This window comes from Bactrocera oleae, chromosome 6 (assembly GCF_042242935.1).
Source record: "Bactrocera oleae isolate idBacOlea1 chromosome 6, idBacOlea1, whole genome shotgun sequence".
NCBI lineage: Eukaryota > Metazoa > Arthropoda > Insecta > Diptera > Tephritidae > Bactrocera > Bactrocera oleae.
The window spans coordinates 41,110,479-41,131,390 of record NC_091540.1 but is presented as its reverse complement, the minus strand read 5'-3'; the positions used below and the strand labels follow the sequence as shown (position 1 = coordinate 41,131,390).

General features: G+C 35.6%; 2 long non-coding RNA genes across 2 annotated transcripts in view; one reads left to right on the top strand and one right to left on the bottom strand.

Annotated features, from left to right (window-relative positions):
* LOC118681582 (uncharacterized) overlaps positions 1-18,117 on the top strand; it is a 28,021-nt gene extending 9,904 nt beyond the window's left edge. The window contains exon 3 of the long non-coding RNA XR_004977292.2: positions 18,024-18,117. This is a non-coding gene — a long non-coding RNA (uncharacterized lncRNA). The remainder of the gene's footprint in view (positions 1-18,023) is intronic.
* Positions 18,118-19,356: 1,239 nt separating this feature from the next.
* On the bottom strand, positions 19,357-20,312 carry LOC118681577 (uncharacterized). Its single transcript, XR_011396926.1, has 2 exons — positions 19,895-20,312; positions 19,357-19,838 (listed from the first exon to the last, which is right to left on the bottom strand). It is a non-coding gene; the product is annotated as an uncharacterized lncRNA (long non-coding RNA).
* Positions 20,313-20,912: the final 600 nt, after the last annotated feature.

The window sequence follows — 20,912 nt, the reverse complement described above, 5'->3', positions numbered from 1 at the left end:
TTAAGGCTGAAGGAAAATAAATAAGTACCTTTTTCTACAAATGTCCTGTCTTAACTGACTGAGACGGTATATTTTCCGTTATGTCTCCATGAAACTAACTCTCTTACAATTCACAATTTGCTTATTAATAACTCTATCATTCTAAGCCTGATTCAGACTTTGTATTTTGTAATATTTTTTATTCGTCATAGTTACTGCCTATTTTGTAATATCTCACACGCACGCGTGCATATGCATCTACTTCTATTCGTACACATATAACATATGTACATATATTCAGGAAAACGTCGTAAAGGCTTTTGCTTATATAAAATAAAAGCGTATAAAAATGGTAACAACATATTATTGGCAACAAGATTACATAAAACTATTTATTTGGATTAATCAATAAATCCAGTTTATTTCGCGAAGCAGAGGTCCAAGCCAACTGCTGTTGCCAGCATAGCAACTACAAAGAGCAAAAGCCAAAGCAATAGTAACGGCATATGTTGTTCACACCTCCGCTGCGACAACTGCTGCTGCTGCAACGGGCAAAGCCTCCGGCATATGTGCGAGTGTCTAAGTCCATTTGTTGTTGTTGTGTGCGACTGCAACATAGCGATCGTGTCGAAGTTGCTTGCAGTTTCTCATGTTTTTGCAACATTTTTATTTGCCTTTTTAACAACTTTTTATTGGCAACGCAATCGATTAGACCGCTGAACCGCCAAGCACTAAAAATATAAATAAATACTAAGTAGAAAAACAAATTGAATGAACTAATAAATTCGCAAGTGCGGCAAAAACGAAGCAAAAGCCAAACGCCACAACTAAATGTGGCGCGCACAGCTACAAAGCGCGTGTGAATTCAGAGCGCGTTTGCAGCTCAACTTGCAACAAATGTGCAAATGCTTAGCGGCTTACAACCGCACACACACACATATGCACAATGCTCTACGGTCGCACAGGAGGAAAAACGCTTACAAAACATATTGGCCGCTCGCTTGACTCGCACGACTTCGATGGCCAAAAGCGGCGCCGATCGGCGGTCCGGCTTGGGCCTGATTTTAATCGCAATCGATGGCCACAACATGATAAATATGCAATGAGGCGTTAGGCCTAAGCGCGCTCACTTACTCATGCACCCATACACCGACCAACACACACACACGCATACCGTTACAATTGTACATGTAAATAAGCTTGCCACAGCATTTTTGTATTTCTTTTGCTCAGCAACGGCCTGCATGCTGTTGTTGTCGTTGTTGTTGGCATGTTTGTTGCCCGCTACTGCCGGCGATTGCAAACATAATCAATTAAGCATTTTGTAAGCTGCTTAGCAAACGTCTAGGTGTGATAATCCGCACAGATAAAAGAGATACAACGAGCAAATGTGCTGTGCCACACATGCCACACATCCATACACAAACATGTACATACCTATAAGTACATCGATTCTTATATATTGTGCGGACTTGAGCGCAACTTGCTTTTTACCAGCCAGATAACGAGCAAGCAACGGCACTTGTTGCTCAATTATGTTTGGAGTAAAATAAGAAATAGGCAATAAATGCACGGAAACAAGAATTAATTAAATCGCTTGTGCACTAATCTGTCGGAAATCTGCATACGACAAAATCAAAGCGATAATTATTGACTCATGTGCACATTAAGTTGGTCCTTAAAACCCAAAAGTGAATTTTTTTTAATTTCACCACATTAAAGAGTAACACAGTGGTGAACAACCAAGGTCTTTAACTTCGGTTTTATATAACACTCTTCTTAGGTGCATTTGTTCTAGGGGGTATAAAAATCAGTATGTTGATTTTGATCGATCAACTTGTATGGCAGCTATATGCTATAGTTCGATCTGAACATATTGTCTCGGAGATTGATTAGATGAGATTTGTCTAATCTGCTCGTGCTTTGCTCCAGAACATATTTACACTGCTAGAATAGCCTCTATTCCACTTACGAAATTTAATAAAAATTAATTTCTGACGTTTGAAAATATTATCCGAAACTTTGAAATTGATCTGGCAAATAGTTTCTATTTGTGCGATCCGAAACGGATGGACCGAAACGGAAACGTAAATGTTTTCACACAAACTGCCGTATTATTTCGATCAATAACTGCCCTCATCTACAGTATTAATAACTTTTTTTTAGTTTTTGGATTTGAAATAATTTTAATAATAAAATTCTTCCTCGATTCCTGACACCTTTTTTCGGGGGCCCTTATGAAGATCGGTTATGTAATTATACTAAAACCTCAAGCTAGGTCAGGTGTTAATTTTTCTTAGTGACAATGTTGGATATCGGCCACATACTTGTATAACTATTTCAAAGCTAATTCGACAATTATCCGAGTATGCCTGTTACAATATTTTTATTCAACCTACCGCCAAGTTGTTTGTGCCTTGCAAATTTATAATGTTTAAAGTCGAATTTTAACACGAATTTTTCATTTTCATATTTTTGCACTTCAACGTCACTACTACGACGACTTTTAAAAAGTTGTCCAGCCTATTCTTTCACAAATATTCAACAAATATTCGGTAAGATTTACAGAGTTGATGAAGATATTTTTCACCACATTCAAAAACCTCATTCTTACAATCTACAAAATCACTATCTAATCAGTTGGTTCTTCTTTTCTAATGATTTACACCTCAAAAAGCACGCACATATTACAAAATTTATTGAAAACCTTGTGCCTATCTCCATAAATTACATAAACTACATAAAATATCCATCTCCTTCATTCGAGTTGGTTCACGCTTCATCATTACAAACATAATTATCAACGCCCCAAAACAATGCTGTGGCGTCTCCATTATGTCAAACGACATTTCAGAAATAAAAACCGTTTCAAACCGAAGCCAAATTGAGCGTAAAAAGGTGACACAAAAAGGCAATCGTACAATAAAACAATCGATCGCCAACAAGCGACGGCGGCTAAAATCCGAAGCTCCGACGATCAGCGAAGACATCGCGTCGCATTACAAATTGTCAAACGCGAAAAGCGTGCGTCGACGATTTAGTAGTAATTGTTTTTGTTGCAACTGCATTGAATGAGATGTGCTTTAACACAGCATTAGCTTTTATACCCAATGCTTAAACTAGAAAAATAAATCTGAGTATCTGTGTTCGGAGAATCACTTCTATTGCTTGGGAAATTATAAAAAAGTGATTTAGAAAGCTCTACAAACTGAAAGCTTGCGGTTGAAAATATCTTCTTGAAGAGTTACCACCTGCTAAACCTTTTAAAACAGTATCATACAAATGTGTCTCGGACTGGTCCGTATGGTTTAACCATTTTTTATTCGTTCGTGTGAAATTTGAAATTAGTGTTTGTTTGGCAGCTGTTTGCTTCCGACGCGAAAAGATTCTCTGGCGTTTGCTCGAAATTTTGTGTTTTCAATGGAAACAAGGCTACAAAAACCATGAAAATGTTGCAGTAGTGTGTTGGAGCGTCCATTTTATTACGAAGTAGCATAAAACATCCAGAGAAGGTCGTCAAGCTATGGTAAACTTGTCTCATCCGAGGTTCAAGGTTCAACCACCAGTGTTAATGACGATAATATCGAAAACGTTAAAGAAACAGTGCTTGAAAATCGTCGTGTTGGCATTAAAGAGATAGCTCAATATCTCTTATGGATCGATTCAACAAATTTGGTAAATGTTTTGGGTATAAAGCTTTTCAATGCTAGACTCGTAACAAAAAGGACCTGACTTTTTTGCAAAAACGATGTCGGGTAGATTTCGTAAATGAGATGGAATGATCAATTAAGCCTTTGCATGTTGTATGTATTGGCTTTTCAAGACGATAATATAGATTTGTTTTAAAATCCGTGAAAATGTTCTTTTGATTTTTGTAAGAAAGCTCCGAATCAGATTTGATTCTTTGTTATTTAGATCGATCTAAATAAATACCCGCTTCGATTCACATGTGGGGTATAAAAGCTTCAATTCCACCCAAACAATTCGATTTCTTTATTCGCTACATTTAATACCGAGTTAGCGAGTTGTTTGTCGGTGCATGGGCCGCGCAGGCGCAAATTAAATTCACGCACCACGACACAATAAACACAGTAAACGTGCGAGCAGCAAACATAAAGCCATAAAACTTAAAAGGCAAGAAAAATAAATAAAGAGAACACAAGCATAAGCAACAACCAAAGCTGTAAACAATTGCAGCAACAACATTGTCAACAAATTGGCCGACACACCGAGCACCAAGTGGATGCCTACATATCTGGTTGACATGATTGTGTCAGCTTTTTGTTGTCGCTGCTTGTTGTTGTTGTGGCCGTTGCGCTACCACTTTTTCGTCGCTGCGCCTGCTTTTCGTCAACCAATTGCTGTTGTTGTTGTTGTTGTCTCAGAGTGAACCGAGTTGGATGTGGGGTGCGGGTGTGAGCGGCATTGCGGCCCACCACTTCAGCACAACAAAAGCACAACACAGCCGCTGCTTACGCGAGGGCATGTGTGTAAGTGTGAGTGTGTGCGTGTCCCTGTGTCGAAAAATAGTAATTTGACGGCGGCACATTTGTTATTATTTGTTGGTTCATTGAACTCACAATATGTCAGCGCTGCGTCAGCGAAGTTGTCTGCCTTCACAGCCTCCAACAACCCCCACAAACCACAAGTGGCGGCGACAACAATGGATGCCGAGCGATAATGCGACATCACACGCTCCTAAGCGCTTGCAACTGCATGCGAGTTTATGTATGTATGTGCGTGTGTGTGCGCTAGTGTTTATGAGACTGTGACAGCTTACGCTAAAAATGTGGCGCATAAATAGTGCTTTGTTGTCGTTGTTGTTGTTGTCGCACTGATTATGTCACACAGTTGCTGCTGCTGCGGTGCACAGCGATGCAAAATCCAACAAGTACTTTGCGCCTCAACAAAACAACAATTGTCATAATGAAAACAACAACAACCGTGAACTATGTTATTTTGTTTTATAACCGCTCGTGTGCACGCGCTCTTTTATGGCATAACCACACAACAACAACATCGGCGGCAGCTGCAAATGATCCGCTGATGCTGATGCCATAAGTGTGTTGCTGTTCCACAAACAACAACAAAGCAGATATAGGTAAATGCATTTGAGACTTTGTGTTCGCATCTGTTTCTCCTGTACGCAGTTTAATCCCCTCAATTATTAGTTGATATATTATACATACTTGTATGTAGGTATGTACATTAGACTGCTTTTTTTTTTGAACTATTTTTTTTTTTTCGATCCCATGGTGTAATTTTGTTGGAAATACCAAAAAAAAATTCCCTAAAAATTTGGGACTTTAATTTTAATATTAAGTACTAGACCTAGACCTGTAAAGATTTCCCATATAAAATAACGTAAAACTTGATTTTTTTTCTTTTTAATTTTATAACTCAGCGGCAGTTGATGGATTATCTCACCCGTCATTAGGTATTCCTCAGAATTGAACGCTCTACAAAAGTCTCCATTGCGGTAAAGTTATAATTTGCGGGGTAGTACGGGCCCACAAACCTAATTTTTTTTTTGGTATTTCCAACAAAATTTCACCATGGGATCGAAAAAAATAGTTCAAAAAAAAAGCAGTCTAATGTACATATATAACAACATGTAAACATGTATGTACAAATGTACGTTTACGTAGTATATATATAATATATGTAATATAAATATGCATCATGATTCAGATATGTATGTACATATATACATATGTCATTGTATTTTCCCATTTGCTTAAAAGCGTTTGTCGGTTATTAATCATGCTTGAATCATAATGTCAATATTTAATTTCATATATATACATAAGTATATAAAACAATGCTCCACTTCGTATGTATATGTATGTATATACAAGTATATACATAAATAAGGTTGGATCAAAACACTTTACACAAAAGTCGTTAAAAAACATGATATGTTAAAGTTGCAAATATTACTATTGATTATCCGTTTGCATATCTTCACCCGTTTAAGCCAATCAGCCGCTAGAATTTCGGTTATAGTGCGCTGAATGTTGTCTTCGAATGTCACGAGCGTTGCTGGTTGATTGGCGTAAACCTTTGATCTAACATACCCCCAGAGAAAATAATCTAGAGGCATTAAATCGCATGATCTTGACGGCCATTTAACTGGGCCATTTCTCGAAATTAACCAAACGCCTAACTTCGCAAGCAATGTGTTTAGACGTGAAACATGAGGTGGCGCATCGTCATGTTAGAAATAGAGATCGACGAAGAGATTTCATCAAATTATATGAAAAAAATCGGTCAACATCCTTTTATAACGCTCGCTATTGATGATAAGGCCATTAAGCCAGAATTAACGTTTTTTTCGAGAACGTGCATTTGCGCATTAACCTTAGACAATTGTCAAGCGTTGCACCAAAGTGAAACGTTTCATTATGTTCGGGAAAGCCATTGTCGAAATAATGGAAATCGTCGAGTAAAATCGTTATGCAAGCATGCAGTTTGAAAACATTCCAAAAAGGCTGATGCAAAAAGAATCTCGGTGGTGGGGTGCCACACGAGTTAACGCAAGGAAAAAATCTCACGGACTGAACTTCCATCAACAGAATTGATCAATTTCTGAAGCGGACAGTTACATGTGAAAAAAGTGGGTAGCTTACGGCAACGTCAAGCGAAAACGGATGTGGTCAAAAACTAGTAAGTCGGCGCAAATGGTGACCAAGACAGAATTGCGTCTGGAAGCGTTTGCTATGGGATTGGGCGTTTGTTGGATTGGTCAGAAATCATCTACCAGGATCTTTTCCTTTACGGCTAAACTGTACTGTCAACAATTGGACCGTCTAAAGGAAGTAATCGCTCAGAAGCAATTAGCTTTGGCCAATACGAGGGGAATTGTGGTTCATCAGGGCAACGTCAGGCCACACACATCGATAGTGGCTTGCCAGAAGTTTCGGGAGCTTGGTTGAGATGTTCTTATGCATACACTTTATAGTCTGGCACCAATAACTGTTCCTGTTTTAGGCTAACGATTTTGTCGGTAAAAAAAAAATGCCTCAAGAAAAGATTGAGGAAATCTACTGTCGAAGTTTTTAGCCAAGTTTTGGCGAGGCTGTTTAACTATCTTCAAATGGAGAAACTAAACGATGCATATTTTACCTAGATCGGACCACTCAAACTATGCTAAATGAAACGCTGAATTTAATGCGAGATTTTACTAGATCTTATACTATTGTGTAGTAAATAATTAGTTAAATTTCTTCCAGTTTATGCACTAAGGACAAAACTCCTTCCACATTTGTAGTAGGCAGTGCTGCTAATAACAGCGCTGTAAAAAAAATCTACAATTTATCTTTAATTCTCAATCAATATTTCATTTATAATATTTAAACGTTAAACCTAACAAGGTTATTTATTCTATCGGTTGTAAGTGGTTTTGAAAGCCTTTACGATACACAACTTTGTACTTGACACTTAAACCGTTTGGTATTTACCATAGCTCTCCAGTGCGGTGACTGGAAAATGAGTTGTCAACTGTGAATTAAATGTTTGCGGAAAATTGGCAAGAATGGTTCCAGCTCTCAATGCTATCGATAATCATATCATAATATATGTGTGTATATATGTATATACTGAGGGAAGGAAAATAGTAATTTTGAATTAATAATTTTTGTACAAATATGTACCTACGTACATCATTAAATAGCTAGAATAAAATACTTATGTAAATGTTTTTAAGTGAAAATTGAGTAAACTTCAAGCAGCCTCAGGCAAATAGCTGTGGAAAACCGCTAAGTATTTTATTTTACTGAATATTTTTTGTCACCTTCTTGATGGCACGTCTCAAGTTTGCTGCTCTCAGCCCAACACATACAGCTGTTAAATTACCAATTTATAAATATAAATATGTAAAGTAGCGAGTTTAATGTACTCGCCCACGCAACATAAAAATTCAAATAAATACATAGGTATTTACTTTATTCACTTGCCACGTACAAACATACATTTATATATGTATGTAAGCTTATATACTAATATAAACACTGCCTGCCGCACAGTGTTTTTACTCACGTTTTATATTTTACTTCCGCCACACGCGCACTCAGTTCCAGGGAAACAGCCGCGCAGGCGCAGTGACAGCAGCATGTGTAACGATGTGTGTGAGTTGACTGCTGAGAGAATGAAGTTCAAACTCCATTTAAGCTTTAAATTAGTAGCTATTTGAAGGGAAAAGACTGCGACGCAGCGCAGAAATGCTGCGTGAGATGTGGGTGCGGTCACTCGTTCACTAACCCCTACCACTCCCCCTGCAAGGCCCGCAACAGCGTCAACGCTGCGACATATGTGCATGAAGACATGCCACATAACCTTCAGCGCGCTCTGCCACATCGTGTTGCTCGGTTATCATCACCTCATCGTCTCGTCTCGCCGCATGCCAAGACAATTGTTGGGAAATTTATTTGTTTGCTTTGTCGCTCGTGTGTAAACAACACGTCTCCCAAACGTCGCTTCAGATGTTACTCGTGCACATTTCTTGTTTCGTTACAATTGTTGCCATTGTTTTATTTCGGCATATGATTTTCGTGTATTTAATTTATTTCATTTACTTCTGGTTTTCTCGCCGACTTTTTCCAACAATAACAAGCGTTTTTCGAAATTATGGTGCGTTGTTGTTGGCTTTTGTGCTCTTATAGTGCGATAATTTCCATTTTCCGGCTTCCCACTTATGTCATGATTCCGGTAGTCGGCTTTTCCCCCCACAAGCAACAGTCGTAATTAGTTTCTTCCACTTTCTAAAAATAAAAAAGATATTGACCCCTCAGTTTCGATTTTACGTAAAATTATAAAAAATGTATTTAATGCATTTGTATTCTTCCAATATATATGTACATACTTATACCTCTGGCCTTGGTTGTAATCTGCTACAATTTATCTTAGTCGCCCATGGAAAATAAGTACGTAGAACACTTACCTGCAAATTAATGGATCCGTGGTTATTATAATTACGAGTATCCATAACACTTTATTTTTGCTTTGAATTCCACTTGAAAAAGAGAAGGCTCAAAAAAGGGGGTTTTGGGTTGATATGCACAAATTCTGATGAAATAAGATCAGGCTCCATCCAGAACAGTAACCATGTGATGCCAAAACATAGCAACAATTGCCCTTTTAGATCTATCAAGTTCAATTAGATTAAATAACATTTTTTCCTTCTTAAACTAAGTCGAAACAAATATGGATGGAATATAAAAAAATGATACAAAACTCTAGTAGGATTGCTAACAGGTCTTATTGGCAGACATGCCAGCAAGCTGGGGATACTATACAACGACTATTATGAAAGCTGCCAAGAAGTAGAAGATTCAGACAATAGAGAGAGATAGAACATATTATACGCGTATACTTACGTACAAGGATTTGATAGAAAAATAATCGCAACTATTAGTCGAGAGTTTCTTGTGATGTCTCGTAAGCGTAGTATAAAACTTTTTATTTTGATGAGCTTAATCAGGAGCACAGGGTGGTTCAAAGCAGACATAATAGAGAGAGATTTTAGTCCCGGGATTCTTAGGCCCAGATAGATTAGATATAATTGATTAGCCATACCTTTTCCTCGACAACCGACGCATTCTGTCCATTTAATGCTTTAGAATCATACGAACATTTAGGTAAAAATGGTTTTGTATATAGTATCAATAGCAGTGCGTGAGAATTTCTTTCCAAGGTTTGTTTCAAGAAAAATGTATGTTAACCCGTTAGCTCTCTCGTTAAAGCTTGAGCTTAAGGTGTATATAGAGTAGTTTTTGAATGTTGATTCGCAGCTTTTTAATTTATCATTATCTAGCAAATCTTGGTATAGATTTTTTTAGAAAGAAAATTACAAAAAAAAATTATATATTCTTAAAAGAGTCAAGTTGTAACATAGATGATAAGGGGGGTTCCCATTTGCAAAAAATAATGAGCTTTGTGCTCAGTTTGCTGGGCGTGTGATCTTTAAACAAAATTTGCGAGAAACTAATTTCCTAGAAAAAGATACCTCTTTCGAAACGCACATACAATGGTGGTTGCTTTCGTGCTTTGGGATTAATAAAATATTTAATTTGTTGTACTATTTTTCTTTTCTAAATCGTGGTGTTGATAAATAACGTCATACTAAAGGGTTTCCGAAATTTATGCAATCCACAAATGTGTTGAGGCACCCTAATGGCCTTGCTATTAAGAAAATCGCTCAAGCATTAATTGAGTCTCTCGCATATTTGTATAAACAATCCACTTTATTTGCGTCAAAATTTTCCATTGTTGCGCATAATTTCAATTCACAGACTTTATTACGCCTTTTTTTTGGTTTTCTGCTTTTCTTTGTTATTTTACTAAACATTCTTTGCTGTAGTTGTTGGGTTTGCGTAAATGTAAAATTAGCAGCTTATCTTTGATATCTTCGGTAAAGTGAAGAAAACGCGATGTGATGCGCTGAAGCCTTTCAAGAGCCGCAAAGCCAGCGTCTACAAGGGGTGACTCGTCGCTGCGAGACACACCACCGCCTCCGAGACCCAAGTCAGCAGTGCACCGTTGAGACGGGTATGTAATTGTCTGACACTGACATTGCATTACGCGTTGTTTCATGGCTATTAATATTTGAGCCGACTAACTTGTAACTAAATAGTCGACTAAGCTGCCGAAATGGCGAAGTAACACATCGGCTGACCGGCTGGCTGACTACCCCGCACCACTTGCTGGCATAGTAGACGCTTCTGTGGCTGTTAATGAGTGCAAAATACACTTGAGAGCATTGTGAGGCTACATACTTATGTTGGTATTTAGACTGGGTCTGCGTTTATGTGTGTGGGAGTGTGTGTGTGTGCGTGTAGCAAGCTCAAGTTTTATCGGCTGTGAAAATCAGTGAAGCGCTGACACACACACATGCAACTTTACCGTCTGACAACTGTTTTTGTTGCCTCGGCGGTTGTTGTTGTTGTTACCACAATAGCATGGTAACTGATTTTAATTTTTTAATAATTATTATGGCGTGAATCAGCCTAATATTTTAAATTTCAACCGCTGCTGTCGGCTTATCATTTTCTTCGTGCTACTTTTCATTTGCTGCCAAGTTTTACTTTTAAACTCAATTTTATTGTATTAGAAGAGCCACAGCTGCACCAACAGCATAAACAACAACTTGTCGGCTAGATAATTATGTAAACACTTCATTACTCTTAAGCCAAATTAATAGAATATTCCTCATAAAATGTATCACTAACAGTCGTATATATGTATATAGGGTGTCTCTTTTAGAGTTATAAAATATTTTTCTTTCAAATGAAACGCAGACAAATTAATGAAATCGTACTAGAGACCGTGTTTTAAGAAAAATGTTGTTATCAGCCCACAAAAAGAAGTCTAATGGCGTCTAATTGCATGAACTAGGACATAGGAGTGACAGGCCTTTGGTAACCCAAGGTCCTTTCAACAAGCGATGGTTCCATTTGAAGTATTTCTTGATACATTGGCTTATTGAACGATTCATACTGTTGTTGGAAACCAAAATGTCCGGGATAATTTGCATTTAGAGCTCAGCAATGACAGTAACATTTTCAGTTTTGTAAAACTGTAGACTAATAATGCCTTAGGAGTACAAACATCATCAGACAAGATATAGTTTTTATTCCTGTATTGTCTCTTCGAAACTTTACTCACTCCAAATATGGCTATTTTACTTATTATCGATCCGTTAAGGGGTTATATACACTTGTAAATTATAAACAACGATTTTTTTGTATATATATCTAATCTACATATACGATGTATTGAGAGCATTGTCCGAAATTTTGAAATCGATCTGTCAAATAGTTTCAGAAATATCATATTTGTAAAAAATAGTGCAATTGATTCCCAAAATTTTCGGGCTGCACCGATCTACTTCAAATTTTCACGCGACCTTCTTAGGGATATTTGTCAAGTAATAACCGAAAGAATAAGATTTTTTATAATTATTTCGATTTATTAAGTCACTCTGAAAATGAAAAATTTTTTGGGGCCGCCATTTCATCAAAACTCAAAATTTTGATTAGTTCGTCTACCATTACCTGTACTCACCTATTGGAACAATACATTTTGGATTTGAGATAACTTTAAGCAGAAAAATCTTCTTCCGCGCCAGACACCTTTTTTCGGAGATCCTCTTGGAGATCGGGTATGAGATCAAGGTAGTCTAAATATTTCAAAATGAATTATCTGAGTGATAGGTTTTCAGACACCTCTAAAAAAATCTCCAAGTATGAGCTCTTAATTGTAACGGGAAGGCCCTACGCCTTACCGTTTTCTATTTGTATACTCTGAACAGGGTGTATTAAGTTCGCCACGAAGTTTGTAACAGAAAGAAACGTCGGAGACCCTATAAAATATATATATAAGTGATAAGCATGCACCGTAGTCCCTCAGTTTTTTTCCTTTTCTTACTATCATTTTCTTACTAAGAAGCTGTTTATTTGTCGGAACAGTCGACATCAGATCACTATATCATATACCTGCCAAACAAATTGAACGATCGGAATCAAGTGCTTGTATAGAAAACTCTTTCATTTGACGAGATATCTTCATGAAATTTGGCTTGGATTATTATTTAAGGTAATAATACAATCTCCAAAAAAATTGTATGGATCGGATGATTACAGGATAGCTATATGCCATATCAATCAAGTTCTGTGAAGGGTATTATAGCTGCGGTGCAATCGAAGTTAACGTTTTTTTTTTTTGTTTTCTTATAATCAGATAGAAAAGTCATATGTCATATCAAGCACTTGAAAAAAGACAGTTGTAAAATTATATTGTTTTTACACACTTTAAATCGATCAGATTTTATTTATTTTCGTTTGATAAACTTTCGAATTTCCATATGATTCCTTTTCATAAATATTTTACTTCCATACATTAGTATAGTACATGTTCGATTTCTTATAGTCTCAAGCGATTCTGTTTTTTGAAAGCCAAGTCCTCTCATAAGGCTTTTGATTCGATTTTATGCAATACTTTGCATATGAATCTATAAATTTGAGATCTAAAAAAGTTTACACCATCAAGAACCAGGAATTCAATTTGATTAGTCCATTGAAAATTCCTTTCGAAAAACGTATGTATGTTATGAATTAATTTTCATCCTTACTGATCCTAATCATCCTGGTTCTATTTAAGGATTTTAAAAACCTATTTGTACATTTCTGAGGCTATTTTAGTTTTCCAGAAAGCACACAATTTTTGTGAAACACCAGATGTTGATAAGAAATATTTTTATAGCAAACGAAATGCGAGTGAATCAGAAAATTGTGCGTTTATGCTGACTTAGGAGCATCTGTGTCTGCTTGCTTGGCGAACTTAAGTACATATTTGGGTCACATAATTAAATGTAAACAAAGTATACTTAGAAAATCGTTCTATGTGAATGGAGAAACATAAAACTAAATACCACAATAGTATGGCACTCCCCGCCGCCGGCCGTGCGAGCGAGCACGCATTTCACACTCCCCAATTTCTAACTTTTCAATTTCAATTTCTAGAAATGTGTGTATTCTTAAATCGGGCCTTTTGAGGGCACAAAAACATAAACACAGCTGCCGCACTAAAAGCTGCCACTCCGCATTTTCTAAATCTAACACACTCTCCCACCCAAAGCGGCGCACAAATTTATCGAAGTAACAAAACAATAATGAATTAAAAATTAAAGAAAGAATAAGTCATTAAGAGAGCAAGTAATAAGCAGGAGCCAAGAACAGCGCCCGCGCAAACACCAGCAGCAACCACTACAAGCACCAGCACCAGCGTTAGAACAGCAGCAGCCGCTCTGCACCCTGCCGCCTGTGTTTGTTGTAGAAGAACAACAAAAGTACATCAACAAAAGACGAAAATCAACAAATGTGGCATGCAACATCATCCACAGCCGCCAACAAATCAACATTTGCTAAACAACAACTAACAGCAACAACACAATTTTAGTAAAACAAAATATTTTCTCAACAAATTTGCTATCGCTCAGTGAACGCGGAGAGGCGGAGGGGGCTCCTTAAATACGAGCGTTTGAGTATGTGTTTACATGTGTAGTCGCGGTGTGGTGTGCCCGCCAATTAATAAAGTGTGGCCCACACCATGCACACAGCCATTCGACCCCATCGGTTCATTGCCACACTTACTGTTGTTGGTTACAATAACACTGGCACATCAATTGCATTACGCTCCCCTCGATCGGGCTATTATTTCTATTTTAATTATTTACAGTTGTGCGCTGAACGGGGCGGGGTGGATGCCTGTGTAAGAGTATGTGTGGGTGCGTGTTCAAGTGTTAAAGAATTTCCCTGCTCTGGAAAGTTCTCATTCCTGCATTGGTTTCCCCAATAATTTTAAAAAGTTCCATTTGAAATATCGCGTGCGCCTCAGAGTTTTTTTGTATGTAGTGCCAATAAACTTCCCTTCTAAGCGAACATACATATATATGTATGTTTTTACTATATGCTTATGCATACTATATGCTATATGCTTATAAAATAAATGTATCAGCACGGGTATCAGTTTCCTCCTTTCTCAATCGAAATATGATTCAGTTCCCGCAACATCATATTCCCACTCTTGAAGTACCGCCTGAGGGAAAGAAACTTCAGGGAAAGGATCGCGGACCTTGGAAAAAGAAACATAACGAAATAATAATAAAAATGTCGAAATAATCTTAAAATAATTGAAATTATAATACCTGAATTTGAAAGAAAAATTATAACAATACTAAAACATATTTTTGGCTGTCTTTAATCTGTTTGATGTTTTGGAAAACTTCCAAAAGTTAATGCTTCCATATCCAAAGAACAATTTACGATTTTTAATGAAACATTTTTTCGAGAGTAAGAAAGAATAGTTCATAGTTACACTTTATTTAAATAACAGTGTTTAGGTGAAATAATTATAAAAAAAGTCGAACCTGATTTAATCTTTCCTTGGATTGTTCGATATATCCGAGTATTACTCGCATAATTTAAACAAAAATTAAAGATGGTTGCCACTGATTAACAATTCGAATCTTTTTTTGTTATATGCAGAATAGAAGCAAGATTTTATAAAAATACAGTATCAATATCTTCACTTGAAATTAAAGTCTTGAGAACAAAAGATATTTCAATTTCACAAAGTGACTCGACGGATGGCTTGAGTGTTTTGAAGTTTTTAGTAGAGACCACTCTATGAAAGTTTCAAACTGAAAAATGTTATTTTAATTTATCAGAGAGCTAACGGGAAATTTCAACGGCTCTTATGACCCTACTCAAGCATTTTGGTTAGTGTTATGGTATATAAAATACCTAAATATTTTGCAAAAACCCATAATTTTTGGTGATTAGACGTAAGCTTATAAATATGATCTAGTGAATGAAACTCAAACAATGAGCCGAAACCAAAAAACCAGCACTCGCTTAAGGTACTGAAGGCCACTTTAAACAAAGGTTCTAACAAATGTATGGAAAATTGAAAAATTGAGTTATAAATTTAGAATTTCTTCGACAACGAAGTTCGCTTGTAGTAACAGAGTAGGGAAAGAAAAACGTAAATGTTTTGAGATTTAACGATTATTCTATTTTGGCCAAATGACAAGGTTTTTATAGAAGGTGGCGAAGGTGAACATATAACTTCATATTTGAAGTAGATTAATTGATAAAATTCTATGAAAAACCTCGCCAAAAACTCATATTATTACATATACAAATTTTATGAAACTTCATGTTTCGAATAATGTGAATCAGAGCAAATCTGTGGGGTCTATAAAGTGGGTATCTCTGAATGAAAAATATTATATACATTTACTCACTTTTTTTCTGATTAAATAAGCCATGAATTGTCTGAAAATAATTGTACAAGTTTAGATATGAAGCAGATCTTTGTTTCAAACTTCAATGCATTTAAATCAAAATGTTTTTGCTTAAAAATTCCTGCGATATATACAAGAAAATATATGTATATGTTATATCTGCATTTGCCCCAAATATGTTGCACATATGCATGTTGGCTGCTGTGTGGTGTCATTGTTGGTATCAATATGCTACCTATAACGGCGACTGCTGCTTACTCCCCCTCACCCAAAGTATTTGATAAATATGTGCAAATACAAACTCATGCATACATATTTACACAAAATCGTTATTTATAGCCTTCAGCCTTCAGCACCTCATCGCTGCAACAATAAAGCGCATGTGTGTATTTACAGCTACTTCTGCATGTGTGCGACTCATCACGCCGCATTTTTGATGCATCATCAGTTCAGTTAAAGTCTGCTTGCAACATTTCCGCATAGTTGTAGTGTGGCATGCAACTGCTGATGTGCTCCCACAAAACTCCAAAGCCAAAATACATTTACGTAATAACACATTTGAGTGTGTGTGGCACTGTCGCCGTTTCCATTCGCACTTTGCCACATCTGTGGCACAGCAACAACAACGACAGCAGCAACATATTCATGCACGCCAACTTCTTCAATCAGCAGTGATTGCCGCGCGCACATGTGCAAAGTTGGGGCAATAAAGAATGCCTTAGTGTAATATTATGCGGCGTTCGTCCCCTCCCCTCCGTGTATCGCGCAGCACTCAAATACCACAAACTCCAACACACGTGTTGCGGAGCTGAAGAAGCAGCCTACTTACCGAGGACCCACTCGCATAGCATCGTTCCCCACCCCCTGTCATTGTGATTAATTCTATTTTGTTTTGGTGTTTCCAGCTTCCAAGCGACACTTTATATTCATTGAAATCAATGCCACCCTCGCCTGTCGCGTGTGGGTGAGTGTGGGCGTGTCATTGGTGCGTCACACGTTTCGTCAGCTGAATCTATATCCCTTATTCGCTGTGCCCAAACATCTGTTGTAGCTTTGGCATTGTTGTTGCTGCTGCTGCCGTCATTATTGCCAATAAAAGGAAGTGTATTCAAATATTTTTCTAAAAATAGGTCGCAACCCCACTTGTCCCCCGAACGATTTCTCTCAAAATAGTTATTTTTGGTCGTCATTATGGAGGGGTTCGATTTCGTATAATTTCTTATTTTTTAATTCTCAGTCTGCGCTACATGTCGTACGACAAATGTATATCCACCGTTCTGCCCAAACAAATATGGCTCTTTGGAAAATATACTTAAAACTTCTGAAAAAATAACATTTCTAAGAAAAAGCAAATATTTGTGAGCTCCTGAAAAATATCAAAACGTGCTCAGAATTTACAAATTTGATGAATTTAGATCCATAATTCATATGAATATAGGTTTGCATATATAATAATGTTTGTATCCTATCCCATATGGCTACGAAAATACTGAACTTTATTGCTCCAAGTATTTATATTTTTAAGAAAATTGTCAGCTGTCGGAAAAAGAAAATATTATTAAAGGTATCAAGAAAAAATAAAATTAATATTTGTTTGAGATATACTTACATATATATTTGAGCATAATTAAATAAACCATAATTTGTTTAGAGTTATTAACTTTTTATACGCTTGCAACATGTTGCTACAGAGTATAATAGTTTTGTTCACCTAATGGTTGTTTGTATCACCTAAAAATAATCGAGTTAGAATAGGGCTATGTATATTTAAATGATCAGGATGACAAAACGAGGTGTAATCCGGGTGACTGTCTGTCCGTCCGTGCAAGCTGTAACGTGAGTAAAAATCGAGTTATTAAACTTGGTACACAACCAATTTTTTTTTTACCAAAAATTTTCTATTTTTATAATCTATAGATTTTACCCTCAGGCTAAGCAAAAAAAAAAAATATTCGCTCCACCCTAATGTACATACATATGTATATCCCTAGTGATGTAAAGTTCAAACGTTACCACTTTGCAAGTTAATGCAACATATTCCCTCAAATATTGTCTGCAGTATGTCTCAAAAACCGTATTGTCCAGCTTTATATCAGCTCTTCATATGTTAATAACACAAAAAAAAAAAAAGAAATTCTAAAATGTTTGATTGATTAAAGAATTTATTGAAATTGCTTTAATTATCGATAAATTTATTTAAAATTGTTTAAACCTCGATTAATGCTGTATTTTCTATTTCCAGTGACGCCTCGTGATATTTTGTGTGTGAAGATTTGACTTCTCTGCGGATATTTGTCATTAATATTATTCTGCGAACTATATGTAATTTGTTAAGGTGCGAAGTAATAAAACAAAATTCAATATGAAAATAAATATTTAGTTGTAAAATTCATGAATTTTTAATAAAAGTAATTACAAAAACTAAGTGCAAGATAATCGTAAGTACCATATACATTTAAAATTATTCTATTAGTCACTCATAAATAAACAAGTTCGACCTCTCAATGCCGGACGAAAGTGTCTGTCACAGTTCCGCACTAAATTACATTAACAAACCGATCGTGAATTTCATTTCGATCGTTCAGCTTGCATGAGAGCAATATATTATCGTGATCCGATCAGAACAATTTCTTAAGAGATTCCATTATTGCTTTAGATAATGTCCGTTCCAAATTTCGTGAAGATATCTCGTCAAATAAAAAAATATTCGTACAAGAATTTGATTCCGATTGTTCAGTATTTATGGTAGCTATACTTGTATGCTATAGTTGTGGGAAATCGGCCATTCCGACCAATAAAGTTAAGATCAATGCCTCAAAAACTGAAAGACTAGTTTGCATATATATAGACAGACAGACGGACATACAGACTAAACTGGCTAAATCAACTCAGCTCATTATGCTGATAATTTTTGTATGTATATATTTTATAGGGTCTCCGGCGTTTCCTTCTGGGTGTTATATAATATATAAACTTCGTGGCAAATTTAATACCCATTTCAGGGTATAAAAAGAGAGTTAAATACCAGGCGCACAAAATGATACTGTAGGCTATGAGAAGCCTTGCAAAATTATTGTTGTGCCATATAATGTTTACTTAGAACGCCCTTAACAACAAAATATTCGTTCAAATTTTCGTGTTATCCCCAACAACTGTTTTTAGATGATCGAATCATTTACGTTAATAAGTGATCAAAGCAATGTTGTTAGTCGAAAAAGGGCAGAAATTAAGTATTAATGGTAAAATTGGTTACTGCTTGCCTGCTCTGCTCAACTGATGCGTTAAATAATTAAAAAAAAAAAAAATTTTAAATTTTAGATTTTTTCCCTTAAAAGGAATGTCACATGCGGCCTTAGTTTTTGCAGGGAAATACCAGACGCACATGAAAAAAAAGCAGAATGTCTAGTAAAGGCATATGGTAAATATAAAATCTTAAATGTGCTTAATGCTACAAATAAAAATATTCGTTCCGTTACGCTTGTTTTGGCTCGTGTTCGCCATAGTTACCACCCAATCAAACTATTTATTTATCTTCAATTTAAGTGTCTCTACTTTATTTATTTTTTATTATATATTTATATATTTATTTTTGATATAACTATTTATATTTTATTAATTTAATTTTATTTAAAATACAAATTTGAGAGCGTTTGTCCTTTAACAACTACTTCTTCCAAGTTGAGGTACCTTAAAGTTAAAACTAACTAAACGCCCTCATGAAAATCAACAATTAAGTCAAAGTAGTTTAAATTGAAACTTCTCCAGCACAGGGTGTATCACTTGGATTTCTTTAACTAATTTAAGACTTATTGTAATATGCAAATATAAGCAGAGTAATTATAAAGAAATTTTATTTCACAATTACACGAAATAGTAGTTATGAGCTTTCTTACATTATCATGTTTAACTTAAAAAATCTTTGTTATCAATTTCCCGCTCTTCTGTAGTATTAATATAAATAAATTTTTCTTTATGTCAGTGCCAAATCCAAATGAGAAATATTTTAAAGCTTCATATGTTCTTTATTTAGTTGGACTGGATCAGTTAATATCGCAAACTGCAAATAAAATTGTTATTCCATTATTTGAAGTTAAAGAGATGTATTGTATTTACCAGTTTATATCAGTTTGTTACAATTTTTAATATTTCTCGTTAATATAAATACGTATGTGAAATCAGCGTTCACCCAGCTTCAATGGCCAACCATTGGCTTCTCAAATATGACTAATTGTTTCGTTTGTCAAACCAGTCCTAAGTAGCGAACATTTTCGCAACAACAATGTGATTGTGGGTTGCCGCTATGGCAACATGTAAATGGCAAAAGTACTTTCATGTAGCGGCACATATTACTTGTTATTGCAAGTAATTATTGATGTTTGGAAAACAACAAATCGTCAAGGTATTTTTTATAGTTTTGCATTTTTTCATCATTCCTAATTTTCATGAGTGCCTAGTAGTTCGGGAGCAATCGTGTTTTACATCAAAGTGGTGTTTGTTGTTCATGTTTTTGTGTTTCGTTGAAAAAGAGTTTGAGAATTTAATTAGGTATTTTATACTTTATGCAAAAATTATAAAGTTTTCTTCAAATTATTATTATATTTTATTAATAAAAAAATAAATTATTCATTAGTTTTTTTAAATAACTATTTTTATATTTTTTTTTTGTCTACAAATCGATTGTGCTTTGTTGTTTGATTTACTAAAAAACGAATCTTTCCCGACTTTAATCTCGACGAGCATTTAAAGCTTCGAAAAGGCAGGTAAATTCAAGATTTTTTTCTGTGAAAATAACGAAAAAAATGTTTATTAAATTCAGTGGATTTTATTACTTATATAACCAGATAATAATTAAAGTAAATTTTTCTGATGATTAGAAAAAAATGTCGGCTGAGCTGGTGGTTGACTATCAGGTTGCTGTTACAGTAAAGCTCACGTCCAACTAATATTATTTTCCAATTCAGACTCTAGAAGAAAACCCTGAAATATTTTAAATTTTAATGCAAATGATTCAGATAAAATTTTAAATTTTTGTAAGACAGACAAGATTTATAACAAATGAAATATGGGAACTGGTTTGAAAATTTCTTCAAATTAAATTTTAATCAGTTCAAATAGTTAGGTTAGGCAAGGT